Below are 25,933 nucleotides of genomic sequence, written 5' to 3'. Positions count from 1 at the left end.
GCAAGGGTGGTAGGGGAAAGAGCTAAGCTCTACTTCCAGACTATCTACATATACTTTATACATATATATACTATATACATATACATATACATATACATATACATATACATATACATATACATATACATATACATATACATATACAGGATCCTTCTGTAGGGGACATTTCAATGCTGTTGTTAATGTGACTGAGAAAATGCCTCTAGTACTTACTGGCAGGCCACTGGGGCCACGGGCATAGATTTGGGGTGGGGGGCTGATACTGCAGACCTTACATAGAGTGTCTCGTGGAGCCATACCCTGAGGGGTTCCGGCTTCTAGGTATGAGGGGAGCAGTTTAGACATGCAGAGTGCAGGACAAACACGTGTAGAACTGGAACTGCTGGATAAATCATTGAGCCGTTCAAAATCAATCTGCAGTTATGCATGGACATACAGTACTTCGTGGAGTGCCAAAGGCAGAGAAGATCGAATCACACCTTAAGCATTACAGAACAGGACTGCATATTCCACCAAAGACTACACCACCGCTGCTGGGAATAAAAGAAGTAGCCAAGAGTGATGAGTATAGTGGAAAGTCCATGGTGCTGCAGGGGAGGGGGGCAGATTTAGGGGAGTCAGTGAGGTTCCTCCCTGTGGACTTGAGGAATGAACAGGAGTAATCACATGCATGGCTCGGCAAGGGCAGTCCAGGGAGACTAGCTCACCAGGCAAGGAACTGCATGTGTTCAAAACAAACTAGTGTGAAGGCAGACATCTGGAGGAACTGAGAGAGGTATATATAGAAAGACAGTGTTCCTGGCGGGGGGGGGGGGGGATCACATGGCAATTTAGTCATTTGGAATGGTTCTGCTTTCTTAAAATGAGTTTGTCCTAGAGAAGTTAGTATCTACAATTCTGATGTCTTGACGATAGATTTCTACTTTAAATTGTGGTAAGCATGAAGGACAAGCATTTTAGAAATTGTGAGCTGAAACTGGACATTGCGTTTAGGGAGGAGCTTAGAAGTGCTTAAATGGGATTTTAGGACATGCTCGTGTGGTCCCACTTCTGTGAAGGTGCGTGCTGAGGTTCACAGAGAAGGCCGTCATCCTAGGCTTTGCTCTCCTGTGAAGGCAACTGTCCTGCTCAGGTTTCTTCTCATCTCAGTGGCTGGGGCTTTGCTGCAGACACAGACAACAGTGAATTAGCATCCCAGCCCTGGGGCCTCCTGATGGGGCTGAGCTACAGTTTCGTTACAGCTGCATCACAGTTCATGCTTGCCCTCATCTTAGTACCACCTCTCTCACAGCCTTGCAGGCCTTGTTCCTGGGAATGCTCCCTAGTCAACCAGCCAGGACCATCTCTCTGTCTGCAAAGCTATTTCCTGAAAACTTGGCCCACAGTGGATGTGAGCTGTATTCCTTTCCTAGGGCTGCCGTAAGCAAAGATTGCAAATGGGCGGCTTAAAGTGACGAGGATTTATTCTCCCACAATTCTGGAAGCCAGAGGCGCAAAATCAAGTTGTCAGCAGGGCCACAACCCCGAAGGCTGTAGGAAAGGTTCCTTGCCTACCTCTTCCAGCTTCCGGTGGCTCCAGGTTTTCGGTGGTCTGTTGGTAGCTGTCACTCCAGCCTGTACTCGATCTTCCCGTGGCTTCCTCTGTGCTTGTATGCTGCCCCTTCTCCTCCCTTAAAAGGATTTGTTGGTAGTTTAAGGATCACTCCACCCTTGGATGATCCCACATGGAGATGCTTAACTTAATTACATCTAGCATAACCCTCCGTCCAGATAAGTTTACACTGAGAGGTCCCAGGCAGATGCAGTTTTTAATTTTGAAAATTGGTGTTATTAGTATTATTGTTATTAATGATGTTATTGTATTGGGGTGGTATGTGCATGACACAGCACATGGGTGGCGGTCAGAGAACACCTTGTAGGCTTAGTTCTCTCACTTTTGTGTGGGTTCTGGGGCTTGAACTCAGGTTGTTATGCTTGCAAGACAAATGCTTTGTTCTCTGGGCCTTCTCATGACCCCTCAAATGTAGCTTTCAAAGGACCACTATTCAACTCAGCACCCACCAGAATGTTAATATTAAAGTAATTATATTCCAGTGTGGAGATGAGCCTTACAAATGGCTTAAAATTTCCTCTATGTATTTTTGTTAAAATTGTATGTAGAAAACATGTAATACTTTTGTAATAGTTTTTAGGTTGGTATCTTGACCTTGAGTGTGCAGTGTCAATTAAAATGTTCTGCCCGTGAGAGGAGGACAGAAGTGAGGGCCACAGGCAGCATGAAGGACTCTCCCATTATACAATTAGCAAATCTCAAATACTCGAATACAATGCTGTCTCCAGTATGTCACTGGACGTTGAGTAGTATGGTGACTATCTAAGTTCTCTCCCATACTTTTCTCCCCATAATCCAGCACAGGACAGAACAGGAAGTCATCAAAATCAGAAGTGGACCTAAGGAAGAAACAATGTGAGGGAAAAGCCAAGGGCTAGGAACAAGGTGGGGCTGCCAGATTGCACCCAAGGCCTTCTTTACAGCAGCCCTGTATTAGTGGCATAATCTAAATGCAGACAGAAGCATTCTGCTTGATGGCCATAGGATTCCTCCACATGAAGACCAAACTAACAGGAGCTTACCGTTTAATATCACCAGACACATAAGGACCAGATACATAAAGGGACCATGTATAAGTCAACAGAAGGAGCAGACAGACTTAAAATTGCTAGGAAGATAAGAGTTTTACAAGGCTGTTGGTTGCAAAATCAATACATAAAAATTGTGGTCTTGTACCATCTCTAGAAAGAAATGTAATAGTTTCACTTAAACAAACAAAAAAAAATTTAAGAAGATAACATTTGAAAAAAAAAAACAACAAAAGGAATGAATTTTGTAGAACTTATGGTGCCATCAAGGTTATGGTTCACCATTGCTGCCTGCATGCTAAGGAGAGAAAGAGGCCACCAGTTAGAATTGCAAGACACTCTCATGCCTAAGGCACAACCTTTAAGATAGCCTGGAGAGTGAGTACTCTGTAGAGAAAAGCAGAACTCAATTGGAAAGTACAAACGGTACAAGAGATGAGACAGGATTCGTTTATGGACTCAGTATTATTTCTCTTCCACCTGTCCAGTTCATTTCGGTAGATTTCAGTGCAGTGGAGTAATGCATTCCCACTGCAATCCCAACAAAGGGCTTTGGGGTAACTGACAGAATAGTTCTAAAACTGTGATGTGATCAAGAATAGCCAACAACCTCTGAAGAGGATGGAAGATAGCATCCTCCTACCAGGCGCCACCAACTTATTGTAAAGAGACAAAGACAGAATGTTCTCATGTGTGGATAGAGAGGTTGATCAATGGAACAGAATAGAAAGTCCAGGGTCAGGCTGTCTCATTCATGGGACTTTGATATAGGTCAGAGGCCATCCTAGAGAAATGGCTCACGTCTTAACTCCATCTGATGTGCCTTTCAGAGGAGAGGTACTTCATTCACCCAGGCCAGGAGGTAGGAGGGGAGCCAGCCTTCTGCAGACACAGCCTTCCTGCGCTGGCAGAGCATAGGCATTTCCTAACCGGTGATCATCAATGTCCTTCTAGCACTAGAAAGACTTCACAATGGCTTTTTGAGCTCTGCAGGTGCTGCTGGCATGTTCCAGGTAGGTGACGCTCTGTCTCAGTCTGGCAAAGGAGGTGTTCTTGTAGGTACCTTAGGTTTTCCTAAGACAGGACTGCCAAGCAGGTGCAGTTCTGGAAGATTGAACTCTGCCTAGCAACGGACAAAAGCCCCAGGAAACCCGCTCACAATGAATGGGCCTGGTATCTTTATAAATCGCCCCAGCCTGGGAGGCAGACACGGAGCCACCAGAAACGAACTTCCAGTCTGGAGGACGCTGCTCCAATCTGTGGGCTCTCCTTCTCTCTCTTCTGCTCTTCCCAAGCAGTAGTGACAGCCGAATGAATGCCTTGCCAGCCTTTGTTAATCATTTTATTGTTACTCAACCTGCTCATCCTAGTTCCTCTGCCCTTGACTGGGAGCATCAATCCGTTCCTTACAGGTAGCCAGTGACAAGGTGTTGCTACAAAGTCCCCAGAGGGATGTGTCTGGTTCTGCTTTTCATTCATCCTAGATGCAATGATTCCTTCTAACCAGAGAGCACACAAGAAAGGAAAATGAGAGTAGAGAAATGAGGAAAGGCACCAGCCAATTCCAGGCACACATGAGCAGATTCTACGCAAGGGCAGAGGACCCTGTCTTCCAATCCCACCTCCTGGAAACTCCTGGCCTCCCTCACTGATCACCACAGTCTGTTTTCTTATCTCCCTCCTAAAGAAACTCAAGGCCTTGTCTCTGATCTAAGTTCACCTGTCTGTGAACACCCAGTCCATAGGAACAGTTCCCAAGGGTGGTTATTCTTCTGGCTCCTGAGGCCATGAAAGATGTTTCAGGCTGTGTGTGTGTGTGTGTGTGTGTGTGTGTGTGTGTGTGTGTGGTGATCAAATAACAATCAAGCCAAAAGTTAGAATCCATCTTTAGGAAACCCTCTCCAGAGAGCTGGCCCATGACCCCGGTTAAGGCAGGAATAGAAGATCTTCTGAAGCCTTAAAAGAAAAGACAGTCCCCAGCTACAGTCAGCAGGGAGAGCGTTGGCATCTGTTACTGACCGGAAGGGAGGCAGGGCCTCTCCCATGCCTCTCCCAGGACCTCCTCCCTTCAATTTGAGGTACCTTTTCCCAGAGGGCTTTTTCCTAAAAGAAGGGCTGTTACCAGCTAGATGTCTGCTTGCCTCTAAGCCGATAGGCCAGCTGGCTAGGAGAGGGGAAGGGTATTTTCCTAACTTAATCTCTTGCTTGGTCACTTTCTGCTAAGATCTATACTCCTTTCTAGAAACACCTTGTCCCTGGGGCCAGGTTGGTGTTGAGGGATAGATGTGTTGTCTTTTGTTTGTTTGTTTTTCTTTTTCTTTTTCTCATCACACTTCTGGGAATACCCCTGAGACTCAGCCCTAGCTGAGTTCCCCCAGATATTTTGAAGTCTTTAAGCACAGCTCAGAGATCTACTTCAGCCCCTGTTCGTGACTACTGTTTTATTCTTCAGGCAGTGACCTCGGCTGACATCATCCTGACCCTTCCATCTATTTGAATCTCCTATTCTTTTGTCTGGGTAAAGGCTTTTGCTCCCAGAGGTCTAATTCCCTCCCACTCCCCCTCAGCGCCCAGCCAAGAGGAAGGGGCCTATTTACTAGATTCTAGGGTCTGCACCCCTCACTGGCAATCAAAGCGCAGACACCCTCCTCTAGTGAATTCCTGCCCTGTACTTCAGCCCTGGAACACAAGCTCCTCTGTTCTTTCATTGCCCTAGGGCCACTGGGACTAAAGCTTTTGAGAGAAGGATTATGATATAGAAAGGAGTAAGTCACCGTTCCAACGGGCCAGCATTTGGTGTATAGCGCAAGCAAGTTGCACTATTACTCTGCCAACGTGACTCCCCAGAGACAAAACAACACCTCTAAGAGCACTATGGTTCTGTACTGGCTGCCTGTGGCTAAGGGTGTGTGAAGGTGACAGAGCCCAAGAGACAGGCCTTATTATCCTCCAGGCGCCCCCTGAACCCCTGTGGGTCGGTGTCAGCTGCCTAATTTCTGAACTTAAAAAGCACATAATTATGGTATTGTTCAACTGCCAAGAATCCTGGGCTAATCTCAGTTTTATTTTGACTGCTACCTAAAATAGCTTGCCCCCGAGGACAGCAGCAAAAGCCGGGAAGCCCAAAACCAGAAAGGCAGGCCTGCCTGAGATCCCAGCAACCTCCCACTCGGGGGACATGGAGTCAGCTCACACCCCCCACCCCAACACAAGCCTTTCCCAAGCTGGCCCACCACAGCCTATACCCACCTCCAACCACCGCTGCTTTGAATCTGCCTTGAGCCCACACGGAGCTGCAGAGCTGACCGATTCCCAACACATTCTTATGCCCAGATGTGTTCAGAATAGTCCCTGAGACGATTTGGAGCATTGCTCCCAGGATTTGGAGCGGACAGGGTGCAGAACACCCACGGTTGCAGTAACTGAGTACTTGTGCCCGTGCATGCATGTAGCAGCCCTGTTAGCCCTCACGGGGCCTATGTAGGTTCTTTGGCTATCTTCTGACTTGTTTGAAGCTATACAAGCAGTAGGAGGCAGAAACACAATTTGCCCTCAAGGAACCCTTACTTGTCTCCCATTTAGGCAGCACATGGCCTCCTGGAGGTGAGAAGTAACTGTGCTCAGAGGCCAGAGAGAAGCCTCTATGACGGTTCATAAGAGGAAGGCTTCCACTCAGGGGAGCCGCCGGAAGAGTGGGTTGTGAACCGTGCCTTTCCTTCTTGCCCGGGAGATAAGAGACTCGGTGTAAGCGTCCTCGCCCATCCTCTGTTCAGCGCATGCTCTCTGAAGGTGTGCTCTCCGGGTCTCCGGGCCTCCGTGTGTGGCTGTGAGATACAAAGAAAAGCTCAACGGTGGGAGTGAGAAGACAACATACATGGTGTGTGTGTGTGTACCGTTTTACAGAGGCATGCTCCCACACGTCAAGGAGGGGTTCCCAGGTGTGTCCTCCCACACCAGAACCAGCCGCATAGACATAGATACACGGAGGAAAATTAGCAGGAGAATTGGCTTACAGCGGTGCAGGCTGGGAAGTCTTATGACATGTCATCTACAAGCTGGAGACCCAAGGACGCTGGAGTCTGGCTCTGTCCAACTCTGAATGCTTTGGTGTCAGGAGAGGTGTGGCCTTAAGCTTAAGGCAAAAGGCCTGAGAACCTGGGCTGGGGTGAGGGGCATTAGTGTAACTCCAAAATGCCAAAGGCCAGAAAAGCCTTGAGTTGTGAAATTCTAGCGCAGAAGAAGACAGATAGAAACCATTCAAGTGTTTTTGTCTTGTTATCTCTAGCCACCAGCTGTTTGGACGGTTCCTGCCTGCATTAAGATCTTTCCTCCCTTATCCACTCCAGCTCATTGCCAACCTCCTCTGCCAACCTTCACAGACACACTCAGAAACAATGTTTAGCAGGTTTCTAGATATTCTTTAGACTGGTCAGGCTGTCATCTAATATTAGTCATGCATGAAAGGAAGAGGTATTTGAATTAGACCTTACAGGTGTCCCGTGCCTCTGTGGAGACAGACTTTCTAGGTAGACTGGATGACGTGAGGAAACTGCTGCTGTGCCCCACCAGGAATGAAATGTAATTTATTTATTTATTTATTTATTTATTTATTGAGACAGGGTCTTTATGTAGTTCTGGCTACCCTGGAACTCACTCTGGAGACCAGGCTGGCCTTGAGCTTCCTGAGCTACTCCTGCCTCTGCCTCCCAAGCACTGGGATTAAAGGTGTGCACCACCACACCAGACAAGATATTCTTGAACCTTCTTTTCCTGACCCTTCTGAGTGACTGGGCACAGGGCTCCAGTCTGCAGGGCATGGCAGGAACTGAGTAACATCCTCTCCCTATCACTGCTAACTCCCACTATGCTGACTTCATAGCCTTCCCTCCTTCCTTCCTGCCCCACCCAACATCAAGTATATTTCTCCAGCTGGAGACATCTCCAAAGTCCGGAGGTGCCAGGGTTGTCCCTCTAGCTCCTGCCAGTGACAGCTGTATAGCAATGCTACCAAGGGTCACCAGTGTCTTAGCTGTAGCACCCACGGACTTGGCTTGGCCTTGTTCCAGCTGTTCGGCACCTGATGTACCCTCTCCTCCTACCCTGGCAGGCCAATGGGCAGGGGAGGTGGGCAGCATGAGAACACAGAGAAGGTGCGGGGCCTGGATCCTCCCCTTTCTTTCTTTCGCTGCCTCTTAGGCTCCTGGCACCAGGGTAGAGAAGTTTGTTCTTACACTGGCCTCTTCTCTATAGCTCATTTGTTCACAAGGCAGACTCTGAGCTCTTTTAATGGGGAAGCAAACAAAAGATGCACGTAGGTAGGAATTTTACCATTTGGGGAACAGCAACTTCAATCCGTAGCCCAGGCTGTCCGGAACTCATCATATAACCTAGACTGACCTTGAGCTAATAACAACCCTCCTGCCTCAGACTTCCAAATGCTGAGATCGCAGACATAATCCTTACACCCAGTTTAGCTCCATCTCTTAAAGGTTTTGCCATCTTCCCAGAGACTCAAATGGGAAACCAACCTTTAGCATACGGGCCTTTGGGGGATATTCTATACCGGTATGAACTGGAAACACTGTTGTCATCTTTCTGACTGTGCTTTGGGTCACTGGAGAGAAAAGGGGGCATTTTAACATAATAACCACACAATATGCCATCTTGTGAGCATTTACTTTATGATCCGCCAATAGGGTTTGATATGTCTTAGATCACTTAAACTTTATGATGAGCATTTAATGCCATTATATATATTTTTTTTCTTTTTCTTTTTATACTTGACTAAAGTGAGGCTCAGGGGTATGAGGTAGCTTGCCCAAGGGCATGGCTGGGATTTGATGGAACAAGGCTCCATACATCACCCTGAATCCATACTTTTTTTTCATTTAGTGGGGCATATCCCTTCCTATCATCATGCCTTATAATGTCGCCCATAATACACAATATTCTGGCACTTTCTTGGTACATACAGACCCTCATCTTGGGTCGCCAGTGGTGTTTTGGGGGAGTCTCTGGTCACAGTAACTAGGCTACAGGCTGATTCTATCCTCCTTCCTTTCCCACTCTTCCCAGTACAATTTATTTTTACCAACACAACTGTTGTGAAACATCTCTGCATCATGCAGCTGGATTTCAGCATCTGCCTCGGGAAGCTGTCAAGTTGGCGGGAAGCTGATTGGTCTAGGGGAGTTCTGAACCGCTCTATTGCCCGTATCTGCCTGTCTGAGTCCACTCTGTACCTATGATGTGTTCAGCCTCTATGTAAAACCTACCAGATAATGCCCCGTTACAGGTTTGGATGTGAAGCGTCCTCCACGTGTTCATGCATTCGAATACTCGGATCCCAGCGGCAGGTACTATCTTGAGATGTCATAAACCTTAGGGAGGCAGAGCATAGCTAGATGATGTGAGTTCTGTGAGGGGCAGGGCTGAAAGTATAGATAGTCCGGCCCCACTTCCTGACCCGCCTATTCCACTGCACTTTGAGGAAGTAAGGAGCCTGAGCCATAGGCTCCTCCTACTAGGGTAGGGCCTGTGGTCACAGCATGAGCTCCTCCCTCAGCCATACCTCCCCCATGATGGGCTCTACCTTCACACTCAACCAAAATAAATCCCTTCAGTTTCTTCTTGTAGGGTATTTGGTCATAGCAAGGGCAGGAGAAAAATAACATACATGCCCTATTGAAAACAACAACGAAACAATGAGGCTGGAAACTCGTGGACAAGGCACAGCCTTCTTGCCCTTAGGCAGACAATTCCATGGTATGCTCTGCACAGCTGCTCAGAGGGACCATGGAGAATTGAAGCCATGAGTCTCATGGTGGCCGCTAGCCCCTGTGCCACCTTCATTGGCACTCCTCTGCTCTGTCTCTCACACGATGCCAGCTACCGTCTCATTCTCTGGAATCATTTCCCTCAAGAAATCCTGCACTGTTTGTGGCCAGATCCCTGCCTGAGGCTCTGCTTTGAGAGGAAGCTGTACTTACACAGGCAGGCAGCAGGTAGCTCATGTCAGTCTCCTGGGCCAGGTAATGATACCTCTGAATGCATTCTCTTGAGGTCTTTGAGCAAAAGAAATTCATGTCTTCAAAACAAAACAAAATTAGTAGCAGAATCAGGACTCATTCCCAAGTTTCCTGGCTTCAGTGCTGCTGTTTCAGATTTTAGATGTGAGATCTGCAGATTTTTCTCTGCATTTTTTTTAAGTGACAACAAATACGTAGCTCGTAAAAGTAAAAAAAATGCAAAAGATCTATTTTTGTAATCATTTTCACAACCGAAAGGAACATTTACATGGCCATGGTTTAAAGTGGTTTTGTTTTGTTTTAAACAGGGCAGAGGGCTGGTGGTAGGGTTCTTGCCTAGCATGTCAGCAGCCCTGGGTTCCATTTCTAACACACAGAAATATTGTTTAAGAGATTTAAGAAGCAGGAGAGCTTTTTTTCTGATCCTATGAAAGAACCCCAGCCCTGCTTCTTGCTCTTTACACACCTGTCAGCCTACACATGGCTCTCTCAGTGTAGAGCAGCCTACAGGCAGCTACTGGAGGTAGACCTCTCATCCTTCTACTGGAGAAAGATGCTGACATTCTTGGTCCAGACAGACTCTGTGGGGTTGGCAGACATCAACTTTTGCTGCATGTCATCACAAACAGCTGTAAGTTGGCTGGGTGTTACCCCAGTACATTAAAGTCTGACAGAAATCTCCAAGGTGTATACTCCAGGCCAAGCGTGTAGCTTTCATCTTGATGAGCTGGAGAGCAGAGGTAATGATTCATCACACCCAGGTCTGAAGGCTTCTCCTGAAGAGCCACCATCTGTCCAGAATGTGAGGGACCAAGTGATGTTAGGTTAATTGCCTTGGACCAGCCAAACCCTCTGCAACCATTTACCTCGAGTCCCAAATAGTTTGGAGGGTCTGATGGAGGCCAGCTCTGAGCTCAGCTCTCTGGCACATTCATAGACACATGAGCCACCAGCTCTGGCATCCACAAAGCAGGGCTGATGAATGGCAGCAAGAGCACTTTTGGAGCCAGGCATCTTTAGTGAAGATTCCAGTCTCATCCTTGACAAGCTGAGAGATCTTGGATGGCTAGTTGGATCATCTTTAGAACTTGTCTTAACTTCAAAAGGGCTCTGCCTGTAACACAGGCCAAAAAGGGGTGAGGGTCGGGGAGGGTGGGGGTGAGGTCATAGACACCCCACTCCCCTCCTGTTCTCCATAGCCAGGGAAAGAGGACTCTTTTTGTCTGCGAGACAAAAACATCTATCTCTAAGAGATGACTACTGCAAAATTTAAAAAGAAGCAAGGATAAACCATAAAGCAGTGTCTGCAACATAGTAGCCATTCAACAGGTGTTTCTTGAATGAACACTTAAGTAAACTGATAAATGGATGAATTTTTGTACAATTTTTGTCCTTGAACTCTATGAAAGGCACCAAAAGAAGACTATGCAGAAGTCACAAATGGAGTAAATAGCTTTCATATTTAAAAAAAAATGCTTTTCTCAGGCTGGTAGAGTGACCAATGGGTAAAAGTGCCTGCTGCCAAGACTGGCGGTGACCTGAGTTCAATTCTCAGGACCCGAATGGTGGCAGGAGAGAACCAATCCCTACAAACTGTCCTTTGACCTCCGTGCGTGCACCTTGGTACAATTCTCTCTCTCTTTTTCCTCTAGGTTTTAGATGAATATAAATCTCCATGGGGGTCTGGGGCTGTGTCTCAGTGACAGAGTATGTGTCTAGTGAGATATCTGAGATCCCTGTGCTCACTCCCCAGCCCTGGGTGGTGGGGGCAGCGGGCAGAAGGCCCACCTTCTGATATTGTACTGCCAAAAATAGATGAAAGAACTGAGTGAAGTTTCGAACATCTAGAAACAAAACCAAAAAGAAAACGTGAAAGGAGTCCATGTCTGGACCAGTACAGTTTGTGAATTTTTATCCCTTGAGACAGTCGAGGCTGACAACATAGCTAACTCAGTGAAGGATTCGATGAGCTCACAGAAGCCCATCTCGGAGTCGGTTGCTCCAGACTCCTCAGGGACTGTGCAGCTGTGCCCCGGTGTTGACTCACAGGCTACGGAGACCGTGGAGGTAGTCTAGTTTCTGCGGCTTTGCGTTCCTTCAGGGTACCCTGTAAGCACCCTCCACACACCGGGCCATTTCCTCTAGAGAAGAAATGCTTAGTGAGTTCCTGTTCTGTTCTGGGCATCGTTCAAGAGACCAAGAGCATAGCAGTAAATAAGACAGTGACCCAGCTGTCAAGAACTCCCCAGAATACAGACGGAAGCATATGAGTGAAAAGGTTAAATTATGGCTTATTGAATTAAGCTTCAAAACTATGAACAAAGTACTTTATGATTTCAAAATTCTAGTCTCTAAAAGACTGTATTAGCGGCATGAAAATCTGATGAGTAAATAAATGTATAAGAAACACCTAATAGAGGGTACTCCTGAGATAAGGGGCTCAATGCTATATGTCATTTGGGCTATTATCACAAATCTGGAAAAATTTTAAAAATTAAAAAAAAAAAATCAAACAGATGCCGAGAGCTAACTCGGCAGCAGTCAAGAGTGCTTGCTGTTCTTCCAGAGGACCACGTGGATGGGCCCCAGCATCCGGGACAGGTGACTTAAAACTACCTCTATCTCCAGCTCCAGGGAATCTGATGCCCCCTTTTGGCCTCCTTGTACATCTGCATGCTTGTGCATGTAGATACACATAAGCAAACATGCATGCACATAAACAAAAACAAGGGGCTTCTGACCACTATGGGCATTGGGCACACACCTAAATGCAGGCAAAACACTCAGATACATAAAAGAAATAAATCTTAAAAGTCAAATTTCTAAAAGTTACACTCTTAAGTTTTCAGCCCCCTATTACCACCTGTATTTGAGAACTCCTCATGTGCTCAGAAAATATAGACGAGTAAGTGGCTGGGTTGATGGGTAGATGTGTGGATGGATGGTTGGATGAATTTTAAAGTAAGGAAAAAAAATGAATTCCTTGTGTAATGGGACATACTTCATCAGTATATGTTTTTGAGGAACAGAAATAAAGTAGACATCTTTGAAGGTTCACTAGGATCAAATATATTAAGTAACCATTTATGATATCTCTTCATATAAAAGTCCTGGAAGCTGTCTTTAGTCAATAAAAAATGTAGCATTTAAGTTTCTGGAATTATCCACATGTCCAGAAAACTTAAGTACAAAACTCTATGGAATTCTAAGCTGTAGGCCGAAGGTCATATTGACTACATACTGATTTTAACAGCACAGACTGATAAAGGAAGTGTTACTGAGTGATTTTCTTTTATCTTTATGCTGAAATGAACATGTTTCGTCCTTCACATTGTTCAGGGAAGCTGCCTCTGAGAAACTTCGATATAATCAGTAGGGCCTGACACTCTTGGTACCACACTTACAACTTGGTGATTGGAAAGCAGAGATTCTAGGAGAAATCTTAGACCAGGAATCTGGACCTCGTTTGATACATTTTCCTTATGAGAAGTTTAATCTTGGGTCAATGAGCATTCATGAGAAAAACTTCTGTAGCTTTTCCTGTTGCTTCCTTCCCATGTACTCATTCCTAGTCCTTATCTCTTGCCCTCCTTCTAATCACAAACTGTGCACTTCACAACGCAGTAGATCTACTTCATATACAGCTGTCTGAGCTGGAAATGCAGCTCAGCTTGTCGAGGGCTTGACCACATACTTAAATCTCTGGGTTGGGACCCCCATCACTGCAGAACTTGGGCATGGAGGCACATTCCTGTCACCACCACTCCCAGCTTGGGAAAGAGGCAGGACAATCAGGAGTTCAATGTCAATGTCGCATAATAAGTTCAAGGCCAGCTTGGTTAAGTTATATTAGACCCCATTTCATATGTGTGTGTGTGTGTGTGTGTGTGTGTGTGTGTGTGCATATATAATTATATGAGTCTATGTATGCTTAAGTATCTTCGCACTGACAACCTATCAAATGCTCTAAGGCAGTGGTTCTCAACCTTCCTAATTCTGTGCTGACCCACAACCATAAAATTATTTTTATTGCTACTTTATAGCTGTAAATGTCTACTGTTATGGATCATAATGTAAACATCTGAGTTTTCTGATGGTCTTAGGCGACCCCTGTGAAGGGGTCATTCAGCCCTCAAAGGGGTCATGACCCACAGGTTGAGAACTGATGCTCTAAATCCACATGTGTCTAGTGACAATTATGGCAGAAATCACAAGAACATTTATGTCATTATAAAATGATCTCTTGAACTGTATTGCCCTAAATAAAAGAGAAAGCAAGAGATAAGGAAGATAGTAATTTTGAGAAAACGCTGATAACATGTTGACCATCCAGAGAGAGAAAGAGAGGAGGAGGAACATTCTAGCAGGAAATTGCCACAGAACACACAACTGAGCAACAAAAGATGAGTTTTGGGGAGCAGAACTAGAGTATAATTTTGGTTCTCCCACCCACGTAGTTTGTGGGAGCTCTGCACATCTCAGTCTCTTCATCAGGGAAACAGTGGTTAGAATAGTTCCTCTGCCATAGGACTGATGTCAGGATGAATCAGACAATTAGTGTAAAGTACTTAGCAACTCCCTGGTGTATAAACAAAGGTCAGAGTAGTGAGGGGGTGTGGTGGGAAGGGATGAAGCTTTGGAAAATGAAAGGGGATCTAGATATGAGACTACTAACCTGGGAAGGAGGCATGTCCAGAGGGTGCATGGACTCGAGCAGTGAGTGCTGCCATGATGGCTGGAAAGCGGGCAGGAGGACAGAGGACCAGAGGAGTCAAGACACCTGAGTAGGGGAAGCCTCTGGCCTCAGGATTAGAGAAGCCATGCCAACGGGTAAGTTACAGGGAACCCACCTACCCACCTGTGGCCCCAGGTATTAATTAGAGTTTAGGAACCCTCATGTATTTGCCATTGGGTATAATCAAGGGACAAAGAGATGTACGTATTAGATGTGGCTTATCTGGGATAAGCAGATGGAGCTAGGACTGGGGCTAGAGGTGCCAGATCAAGGGCAAAATGATACAAGACATTAGGGCAGAAGAACAGTAATGACTTGTATACATTTATCACTTGGCATATGCAGCCACGCACCGGCCCTTTGGCAGTACTCAGTGGTTATCCACAGTTGGTGGGTGAAGAAATTGGCCTCATCAGGTAAAGGAGCTTGCCAGTGATATATGCTAGAAGTAATGCCTGGGTTATCTGGCCAGATGGAGAAAGACACAAGGGCCTTTTACCTCCATTGTATTGATCAGTGGTGAGTCACCTGCCAGTTCTAGACAGAATTGTTCCCCTTCAGCCTTAATCCTGAATTGTAATAGGATAGGGAAAACCTCTTTAGAAACTAGCTTGGCTGTCCTCATTGAGGACTTCTCTCTTGCCCCTGTCATGCACATCTGGGTGCCTTGAACTAGCAATGGGTGGACAGCAAAGGAAGGAAAGAATAAGGAAAGTCTGGGTAGGAGAGAAAGGCTGAGGGGCTGGGGTCTCCTCTAGGAAGGAGAAGCCAGCAAAGAAAAAAGGCATTGGCTGAAGGAAGAAAGAGCAATGCTAGGGGAGGCGGGCATAGCAAGGACAGAGAATGAACAAGAAGCAGATGCATGCAGAAGCCTAGAGAGATTGCAAAATGATCACTTGAAGAACACTGGAGACAGAGAGACAAGGATCACAGAGACACTCGAGATCTGAAAACCTAAAACTAAGAATCACAAAACAGCATGTGTTAAGAGTCCAAGGACACATGGGCCAGGGAAGCAGCCCCAGCTGCAGCAGGCATACCTTGCAACCTGCTGTACCTGTCAGAGAAGCAAGTAGGCCAGGGAAGCTGATCAGCTCCTGGCTCGGTTATTTATCAGCACAGAAATTTCCTCCTGCAGCAGATGGGAACAAATACAGAAACCCACAGCCAGATAATATACAGTGAGAGACCTTGGGACACATACCCTAAATGGGATCTCTCCATCAAATCTCTCCTCTCAGGGCTCAGGGAACCATGAGGAAGAGGAGGCAGAAAGAGTGTAAGAGCCAGAAAGGACAGAGGACAGCAAGAAACAAGGCCCTCTAAACATAGCAGGGCTGATGTACACATGAAGTCACAGAGACGGGAGCAGCATGCTCAGGGCCATCATGGGTCTGCACCAGATAGGCTTGTACAGCAGAAAGGGGAAGTGGACATGAGTCCCTATCCTTAACCCAGAAGCTATCCCCAAATGATAGCCACTTGCAGTTGAAAATTTAGTTTTCTCCAAGGGAGTCTCGCTGGGGAAACAAACTCCTCTTAAGGGTAGGCTGTGTGCCCAGCAGCAGATGGCCAAGAGAACAAACCCATCATCATCTTTGGAGGTTTCTTTTGTTGTTTTAATTTCACATCTGTCTGTCTGTCTGTCTGTCTATATACCTACCCACCCTACAGATTTTCCATATATATTATGACTTCTGGTTTTGCATTTTTATGGGATTTTTGAGTAGGCAAGCAAGTGTGTCTCTGTACCTATAGCTGTTTCTTGTGCCTTTCCTTGAGCTATTTTCCTTCTGTTTGTTAGTTTTGTTCTATTTCAATTTGTTTAGTTTTGTTTTATCTTATTACATTATGTGGGGTTCTTTAGAAGAATGAATCTTACAGAATGAATGAATTAATGAATTAATGTGTGTGTGTGTGTGTGTGTGTGTGTGTGTGTGTGTGTGTGTGATATATTAGAATGGCTTGCAGGCTATGGTCCAGCTAGTCCAATAATGACTGTCTATCAACAGGAGGTTAAAAAATTCAGTAGCTGTTAACTACACAATGTCTCAGCTGGTCTGTAGTAGACACCAGAATTCTAAAGGAGTACGGTCTAAAGCCAGTGAAGGAATGGACTTGACGGACCAAGCGTAAGCAGGCAGAGCGCAGATTTCTTTCTCCCAAGTCCTTCTCAGAGGCTGCCAGCAGAAGGTGTGGCCCAGATTAAAGGTGGACCTTCCCACCTCAAAAGATCTGGATTAAAAGTGGGTCTTCCTACTTCAAGGGATTTAATCGAGAAAAATCCCTTACAGGTGTGCCCAGCCCCTTGGGCTTTTGTTATTCCAGACGTAGTCAAGTTGGCAGCCAAGACTAGCCATCACACTTACTGTACCTCTTTATTGTGCCTGTTTATTTCTAGCATTATTTACTATGCCTCTTTGTTTTCTAAAGAGAGGCAAAGTGGATAGTTCTGGATGGAAGGGGTGATGGGGAGGTAAGGGGAGGAATAAAGGGGGAGCAATCATAAACAAAATATATTGCATGAAGAAAAACCACTCTGTTTTCAATAAAATAAGAAAAAGAGAGTTCATTGAATGGGGCAGCCATTGCAATAGTTTGGATAAGAGGTCCTCACTGTTCTGTGTGTTGAGTTTGTTCCTCAGTCAAAATGTGTTGTATGAAATTCTCAATGAGTTAATAAAAGCACTAACGTTTTTTGTTTGTCTTTTTTAAAGTTTGGTCCCAAGCTGGACACTATTGGGCGATAGTGACTTAATAGGGGCGCCTGCTGGGAGCTCTTTGGTCACTGGTGATTTGCTGTCGGATGGACTGTGAGACTCCAGGACTCTGTTTTCTTTCTGTTTCCTTTTGCGTCCTGGCCACAGGGCAAGTGACTCCTCTGCCTTCTAGTTCCACCCCAGTGTGCTGCCGCAAGCCTAAAGCAACAATGCCAACCCATGGGTTGACATGTCTGAAACCGAGGGCCAGAATCAGCCTCATCTCAGGCTTTTGTTAGAGACATAGAAAACTATTTAGCCACCTTGTTGGAAAGTAGAAAGGTCCAAAACAAGAAATAAATGGGGTTAGAGGCCCATCTAGTACGGAACTGGAAGGTAGTCACGACTCTTGGGATTGAATAACCTCTGAGCGCGTAGCCTTAGGGCATTCTGTCTCAACAGTGAGCCTGGGGGAGGGATTGGTGACTGGAGCGCTGGCAGTGTGTCGCTTGGGGAAATGCTCAACAGGGTATCAGAGGCTCTGAGTTAAAAGCCTCTTCCTGCCAGTGTTGCAAATGAATATCTGCTGTGTTCTAGTTTTTTCCTCCCAGGGGCATCCTTCAAGCTCTCCCAGGGAAGAAACTGTAAGGTGGTAGGGATGCATTGGGAATAAGGTGGCCTCAGCCCTTGCCATGCCAGACTTTGTGCTTGCCAGACTTTCCAGATCCAGCCCTCCAGCAGGTACAAAGACAGAAGGAAAGGCTGCTTGTTTAGGGAAAGAGCCTGCTTCTTGGTCAGCCTTTCTTGGTCCCTATCTTCCCACCTCCCAATCCTTCTCCCACCAGGAATGCATGTATACTGTTCCCTGAATCCTGAGGCCCTTACACATTTATTTGTTAAGTTGGCCTAACCTATTTTTTTTTCTATTTAAGAAGTATCTAATGCTATGAGTGTTCCTCCCAAAGCATCTGAAAAGCAAAGAAAACACAGCATCAAGCAGGTTCACTTTGACTATAGAAAGATAGTTTATATATAACTCCTTTTCTTAAAACTGCATTACTTATTTAAAGTAGTTGTGTGAGTTAGTCACACAACGGCCCATCAAGGGAAAAGATTCTGCTATGATGTCATAAAAGAAATGAAGCCTTGGTCATAGCAGAAGAGAATCAAGCTGATCCTGTAGAAGATTTTCTCTTATCGACAATCCCATAAATAATAAATAGAAAATTTTAAAACATCACAATAGGATTCCCATGAGACAGGCTTCCCTTTTCTCTAGCACAGAAAATAATCCCCTTCTTCTGCCTTCCTGTTCTGAGAAAGAACGGAGGGGAGGGTTGACTAGCGAACCATTAATCTTAATTTAATGCCACTAGTTCAAGTCATCCACACACAGGATGCTTTCATCTATTTTCTCTTACTACCTCTGACTACTGTAAGGCTGAGAAGTTCATGAAAAATAGAGATGTGTTGGTACAAGAGCCTGGTGCCGCATCTTGTTGCCATGTCATAATAGGGCCGGAGGCATCACACGGTGAGAGGGAAAAAGCACGCTAACTCAGGTATCTCTTCCTTTCCTTATAAAGCCACTGCTGCCATCACAGAAGCCCGGTCCCTCATGAAAGTATCTAATCCTAAATAACCTTAGATATCCCCTATTCAAATACCAGTAACAAATGAATTGTGTGGCTTAACTTTCCAACCCAGTGTTTGGACAGACACATTCAAGCGGTAGCACACAGTGAGGGACCCACCGGAGGACACTGGTGCAGACCACAGCCCTGCTCCACTGAAGCCCAAGAGAGCAATTTTGAGAACGAGTTTAGAATTTAGCATTCGCTCAAAACCACTTCCCGGCCTGGCAGACTCCCCGGTCCCACTTTCCTGGTGGCTATGCTTTGAAGAGACCACAGCCTAGGAAAGGAAGAGCAACGTGACATAAAGCAGCGTGGGCTCTTGAACATGGGTGGTCACGTGAGGGGAACAGAAGCCCACTTCCCAGGCCTGGTGTTACCACTAGCGCCTGGTGGGTTAGCGCACATTCTATTTCGGCATCTGTAAATCCCTTGTTCTTTTCTCTGCGGTGTGAACCACAGGCTTGTGAAGAGAAATAGCTCTGAAGTCATCACAGGCCACCCTTTCCAAAGAAAGACTATCAGTGATTTTCAGAAGAAACACCTTCTTAAAAGATGCACTCCCTCCTCCTGGTAGAAAAATCTGCGGTGACCCCTGCCTTTGCAAGCCTGAGGCTTAGGAGCAGATCCCGATAAACATCAAGAGAAGTGTCTGCACACTGTCATCACAGTCACCTCTCATGGAGAAAGAGAGCAGCCACCTACCTTCTGCCTGAGCCTTGGGCTGTCCCCTGTAGAGCAAAGGCCACTGCAGACACCAGTATTCTTAGGGAAGAAAAAAGTAATTCCAGCTGATTTAGGTGTTTTCAAGATTATAGTGATGGTTTTTTGTTTGTTTGTTTGTCTGTTTTGTTTTGTTTCATTTTTTTTTTTTTAACACTGTTACCAATGCAGTTTAAGAACAAGGCAAACTGGTACAGGGTAGGGGGCCTTATGAACCTGAAATTTGAAAAGACTGAAGGGGGAAGTGAAACCTGTTTCTGTCAGTCTGAAGTTTCCTGAAGCCACCCAGCTTCGGAATTTGCTAGTAGCATTTACTTTTCTTCCAAAGCTCCTCACTTCTATTGGGTGTGATGGGATGCCTGGGAGAGAGAATTTTTGAGCTAAACAAGCAGAGAAGAAAAAAGAAATTATGACGCCTTTCTAAGGACCCGATGTGGTTCCGATTACAGGAAAACGGGACATAACATGACACGTGTCAGAGGACGCAAAGCAGGCAAAGCCAAACGAGGCACGCTGGCAATGAGACGGCATGCTTTCTGGACTCATCCTCATGCCTGTTCTCTGGCACACACAGGCTTCCATCTAACACTAGTCACATCCTTCTGAGGCCTAGATGCAGGGTGCGTGGGGTCTTATTTATTTGCAAGTTGGCTCAGAAGCAGTGCATAAGCATCTCTGGGGTCCAGAGGCTGGGCCCTGGCACTCTTTCCAGATTCGGGGCGCTTGGAGTTGGAATTGTTTTGCAAGGGTGAGAAGCGATCTGCTGAAGCTTGTGGCTCGGGGGTGGAGGGTGGGGGCAGCTCTTGCTTTGCTCTCCTCCGCTCACACTCTCCACAAGCGAGGATGGAGATGAGGTCAGGAGCTTCTCTCCTTCCTTCATTTCACTAGCCCCCGGGGTTCCATTTCCTTCTTGAAACCTCTGACTCAGTGGCTAGAGGAATGTTAGCTCCTCCACCCTCTCCCGACCTGTCGGCACTCAGAGCTCTTTTGACTCCCCCTTCACTCGCTCCCCACTTGACTCAGCCCATTGCTCTTCCGGGGTGGGCAGGTGATCCGGTGCAGGTGATCCGGTGCTACGGTGATTGACATAAGTAGTTCAGCTGTGTTTACGTGAGAGTCGAGCTCGACTCTGTAGGTATCGTTGGCTTTTGATTATTTCCAGAAAGTAGACGGCACAACACATTCGCAAGAACATTTAACGCTCCGGGATTTTTTTTTTTTTTCTTTCTTTTTGATGGTCGTATTTGACTTCCCTAAAGCATGTGATGTGATCATGGGTTAGCCTCACGGGTACCTTCAGCGATCCGGGACTGGGGACCCTGGAGGAGCATGTTGATATGACTTTAATACGTGATCATTTCATCTGGATTCTGCACATCTACTGATTTCAATCCATTTCTGAATGATTTTTATTGCTTTTTAATTACCTATGAAATATACACAGGCTACAGGGGATTTGGAAGACAGAAATATCCTTTTGGTATATAATCAAAGCACACCCTTTAATATTTTCATTTCTACACATTTCTTTCTTTCTCTGAAGATTTACCGTTGTCTCTGTGTGTGTACAGACATGTGTGTGTGTGCAAGTGCTCATAAAAGTCAGAGGAGTACGGAATCCCCTTGGAACTGGAGTTAGAGGTGTTTTCAAGCCACTGAGATTTGAACTCTGCTCCTGTTAGAAAAGTTAGCATTTTTAACTGCTGTGCCCTTCCTCCTGCCCCATGATTTTTTTTAATGGTATACACTGATTTTTCAAAAAATCAGTTTTGCTCATAATAGATCATAAATGTATGTCCATGTTACTATAGAGATTTTAATGACTATGTAGAGTTTATACAACCGGCTTCCCATTATTGGAATTTACTTATCAAATACTGATATGTGCACTTTCTATGTGCCAGACACATCATTACCAATGCACTTAACCCTCATCATAACCTAGCATGTAAGTCCTACTCTCATTGCCATTTTGCAGAAGAGGACACTGGGTCACAGAGAGGTTAAACAGCTAGTGCTGTCAAACCCAGACAGCGTGGCTGGGCTCCGAAAAACCTCGTCAAAAAGGGGAAGTCTCCCCTTACCTACGAATTGCTTATGCCCCACAAGACTTTCCTGGAAAACAAGAAAACTGTCATGAGTCGCTATCAGAGCGAAATCGTCAGCTGATGAGACAACAGGAAAAGAAGCAGATAGGCGGGAAGGGGAGCCAGGGGAGGCCACAGTTTGGGAGCCAAGCAGCTTGACCCCCGGGTTACTCAGTCGCAGGCAGAACCAAAGAGAGCACAGCTTCCCCTGACTGATGCTAACTCTCTGACACAGAGAAGGTTTTTTTTTCTTTTACACTTCGCACAGGAGCCGCTGCCCCTGACCCAGGCTGCTGGCTGGAGGCCAGGGAGACCAGAGAGGAAGTGGAGTGGTTGGTGGTTGCCTTGCTGAGCCGGCAGGAACTGTAGCGGGGCCTGAGGAGGTGCTCAGCTAGCCTATGGGTGACCTCTGGCGCAGCGTCTGGAGCATCTGAAAACCCTCTGGCTAACCTGTGGGGGACCTTGGGGGTACAAGGGTCCTTTCTCACCCTGGTCTTGAGAGACTGGGTTGGGACCATGGCCACCTCTGTTCTTAGCCTCCTCCTTTCAGTCCCGATAATACGACATCATTGTTGACAGCAATAACGATTGTTTGACCTCATTTAATTCCCATGACAAGTGCGAAGAAATAGAATAGCCCTCATCAGCAGTTTTCTCATTTTAGTAATAAAGAAAGGCTACCCCAGAGACGCTAAGTACCCTGACATGAATAGGGAAGGGTAGCCAGGTACAGTGACACTTTAATGTGAACGCCAGCTTTCTGCTAAAGCAGAAAGATCATAGTGAGTTAAGGACAAGTTGGGCCTGCATAATGAGATCCCATCTCAAAAACACCAACCAACCAGTCAAACAGCAGGAGAAAGGAGGCTAGGTGTGAACAGTATTACAGAATTTACAACCTTGATGCAAGCCTGTACCCAGAAGCAGGCCACCACAGACGTTAGCTGGAAGGGAAATAATGGAAATGATGGCTGAACTGTCTGCCCATATTTGAAGAAACATTTGGAACTGATAAGGGGAAGGCTTTTGGGCTAGAGGGGGTTAGAAGTTGAATTGTTGAGACAGGGTCTAACAAAGATAACGCCGTCTATTTTTGGATTCTATGAACCTAAGATTGGCTTCAAATTCTTCTTCTTCTTTTTTAATGATTTACTTAATTTTATGTGCATTAGAGTGAAGGTGTCAGATCCCTTGGAGTTGGGGTTGGAGACCATTGTAAACTGCCATGCGGGTGCTGGGAATATGAACCCAGGTCCTTTGGAAGAGCAGGCAGTGCTTTTAACCACTGAGACATCTCTCTAGCCCCGGCTTCAAACTCTTAATCCTCCTTCTACCTTCCAAATGCTGTGATTACAGGCTTGTGCCACCAGACTCAACTAGAAGTTACATTTTATGAGGCTCATGTGTGGAGACTGGGGGTCGAGTGATGTAAAAACACTCCAGTTTACCTTCCGGGAGGTCTATCAATTTCATTGCCTCATTTCTTCTTCTACAAGGGAGGCTGAATCACTCAGACCTGCGTGCAAAGTGAGTATTGTATTGTAGAGTGAGTTGGTCTGGGGAGATGTGATTGTCATGACAGTCTCAAGACCTGCCTCACTAGATGCTCAAGAGCAAGCTGCATCAGCTCTTTGCCGCTCCAGAGACTTCTTCCACACTGAAACCCACTCCTCAGGCTCTCATCCGAGTCAGTCCTCTCCTCACAGAGGCTGAGACTACACTGAGCAGAACCAATTCAAGTCAGACCTCTAAGCAGGAAGATCTTGGGTTGATCTGATAGCCATCTAGCAGGATGCTTGAAATCCGAACAAGGGAAGATGGGATTGACATGCTCTCCTGCAGTGATTGGGAAGTTGAGTCACAGGAATTGAGTTTGGGTGTGTTTGTGTGCTTTTGTAGAAGACACAGATTGTTTCTTTTTTTTCATAGTTCTTGAAGGTAGGCAAACTATGAAAAACAGAAGTTCAACATCTGGTCTGTAAGTCTGAGGCCAGTTTGTTCTGCTGATTGAGACCCTTTCAAAAACAAAGCGATAAACCAAAAGTTTAAAAGGAAAGCAAGCTGAAGAATTGCTAGCTAAAGCCAAGGTGAGTATGGCCCCAGAGGAAAAGGTTGTCTCTGGCATAGTTCCCACTGGGAATGGATGCTTTAAAACTTGCAGCAACTCCCATATCACACCATGGCCACGCCCCCAGCTGAACTCCAGTCTGTTCTTCATTGGCTGTGTAACTTTGGCACTGTCTATCCTCTGGATCCGATTGCTCTCATCCATTTGATCACAGTATCCGCCTTGCTGATCCTGCTGTCACATGGTGGGCTCTCAATAACTGTCACCTGAACTTACTGCTTTTGACCTCATTGCTGCTCTCATCCCTCTAGCCCCTCCCTGGTCGTTACACTGCAACCCAACCAATCTTTCTGCTCCTTGACCTTGTCAAACATCTCGACATTTCTTCGTATGCCAAATATGCCTGCATTTCTCTGTGCGGTGTCTGGGCAGGCAGACATGTCACCACCCCACTCCCCGTTTCTTAGTCAGGGTTCTATTGCTCTGAGGAAACACCATGACCACAACAACTGATAAAAGAAAGCATTTAATTGGGGCCTGCGCACAGTGTCAGAGGTTTAGTCCATTGTCATCCTGACAGGGAGCATGGCAGTGTGCAGGCACACATGGTGCTGGGGTAGCTGGGCATCCTACATCCATGTCCATGGGCAGCAAGAAGAGAGGGAGACATTGACAACCCCAATGACACACTTCCTCCAAAAGGGCCACACCTCTTAATTCCTCTCAAGAAGTGCCACTCCTTGATTCTGTCTCTAGGTTCACGAGTGGCATAGTTCCTCAACTGTTGGCACACAGGCCTCTGTCTACAGCCTCAGGCCAGTACCTGTCCCTCGGGTACTTTTGAAAAAGGAAGAAGAAGAAGGAGGAGGAGGAGGAGGAGGAAGAGGAGGAGGAGGAGGAGGAGGAGGAGGAGGAGGAGGAGGAGGAGGAGGAGGAGGAGGAGAAGGAGAAGGAGAAGAAGGAGAAGAAGGAGAAGAAGGAGAAGAAGGAGAAGAAGGAGAAGAAGGAGAAGAGGAAGGAAGAAGGGTTTCTCTAGGAAGCCTGGCTGCTCAGAGACACAGGAAATGCCTCCTCTGTCTCAGGCACCTGCTGCCTTACTGGTGAGTCACTCACAGAATGTTGAGCCCCGGGGCAAGGCTGCCTAACAAGGACTGTAAGCACCATGGCCAAAGTCAAAATCATGTTTGCCCAACAGCCCTGGAGCCTGGGCCTGAAAGTGCATAAAGTGAAACCCTCAGTGGCCCTGAAATCCAGTGCTACTGCTCATCTGTACAGCCTCCCCCACCCCTCCACCCCGTGTGTATTTCTATTTATTTATTTTATTTTTTGCAAACATTTTTTAATTTGTCTATATATTTTTGAAAGCAACAATCTGTCTCTGTGAAAGTATGCCATTCCTGGAGGGGCTTTGGGGCTGGAAGGGACCCTGGGCCTCCCTGTGGGAAGTTCAGTAAGGGACCTGGGATGACAGACCCATTGGGATCCTTCCAAGGCAAGCGGGCCATCTCAGTATGACTATGTGTCCCTGTCCCTGTGTCCCACGCTTACCTGGCAGGATCGTGTCTTATCCTCAAAGGCTGGTCTAAGAGATGAGTCCTGACAGTATCCCCTCTTCACAGTAGGGGAATCGAGGAGCCGAGAAAGCCAGAGGTTTTGGCTGAGATCACTCTGTTTGCAGTGGCAGGAGCAGCCCTCACAACTCTGTGGGGCTGCTGCATGGCTGTACTCTTGGTGAGCACACTGTCACCTTTCACCACATGCTGTCCTCCCCTGCACGCTGCTCCAGGAGCTAAGGGGCAGGGGCAGTTCCCTGCCCTCTTCTCTGTGTACCTGAGTAATCCACTTCCCCCCTGCACGGGGGCGGGCGAGAGGCTCGGATCCCTCCCCTTCTGTAATGTTTCTTCCTGCGGAACTCTGAGAGATGGCTCCCAACTGTGTCCATTTGTTCAGCACAGGAGAGTCCTGGTGGGGGAAAGATTATCAAAATATTTGCCGTCTTCACAGGGAATGTTTGCAGTTGTTGCTGGAGCGCGGCTGGATGTGCGCGGGCGCCGCTCTTGTTCGTCCTGGCTTCTGCCTGCATCCGCCCCTGAGGAGGAGAGGAGAGAAGACTGTATTTAACCCATAAGGTGGAAGCTATATTTAGCCACTGGGCCCATTAGGGATGTTCAAGTGCTGGGCAGATGTCTGCCACTGGCACATCCAGATAAACATGCATTTAGGAATTGTCTGCTTTGAAGTGTTAGGTGGAATCAACCCCTGAGGGTGTTAATTAGGATATTCCTGGAGATCTAGGTACGTTGAGACCCCAGAGGCAGG

General features: G+C 46.5%; 1 long non-coding RNA gene across 3 annotated transcripts; it reads right to left on the bottom strand.

Moving 5' to 3' along the window:
• Positions 1–2,133: 2,133 nt before the first annotated feature.
• LOC132656907 (uncharacterized) lies at positions 2,134–25,615 on the bottom strand. Of its 3 annotated transcripts, none has more exons than XR_009594703.1 (4): positions 9,630–9,799; positions 8,916–9,020; positions 5,890–6,464; positions 2,134–4,139 (listed from the first exon to the last, which is right to left on the bottom strand). It is a non-coding gene; the product is annotated as an uncharacterized LOC132656907 (long non-coding RNA). The 3 variants fall into 3 exon arrangements; XR_009594704.1 differs by having other exon boundaries at positions 6,208–6,464; XR_009594702.1 differs by lacking the exon at positions 2,134–4,139 and adding an exon at positions 25,163–25,615 and having other exon boundaries at positions 6,208–6,464; positions 9,630–9,727.
• Positions 25,616–25,933: the final 318 nt, after the last annotated feature.

Source organism: Meriones unguiculatus, chromosome 10 (assembly GCF_030254825.1).
Source record: "Meriones unguiculatus strain TT.TT164.6M chromosome 10, Bangor_MerUng_6.1, whole genome shotgun sequence".
In the NCBI taxonomy this organism is placed as follows: Eukaryota; Metazoa; Chordata; class Mammalia; order Rodentia; family Muridae; genus Meriones; species Meriones unguiculatus.
Note: the sequence above shows the minus strand (reverse complement) of the source record. Positions and strands in the feature narration are given on the sequence as shown.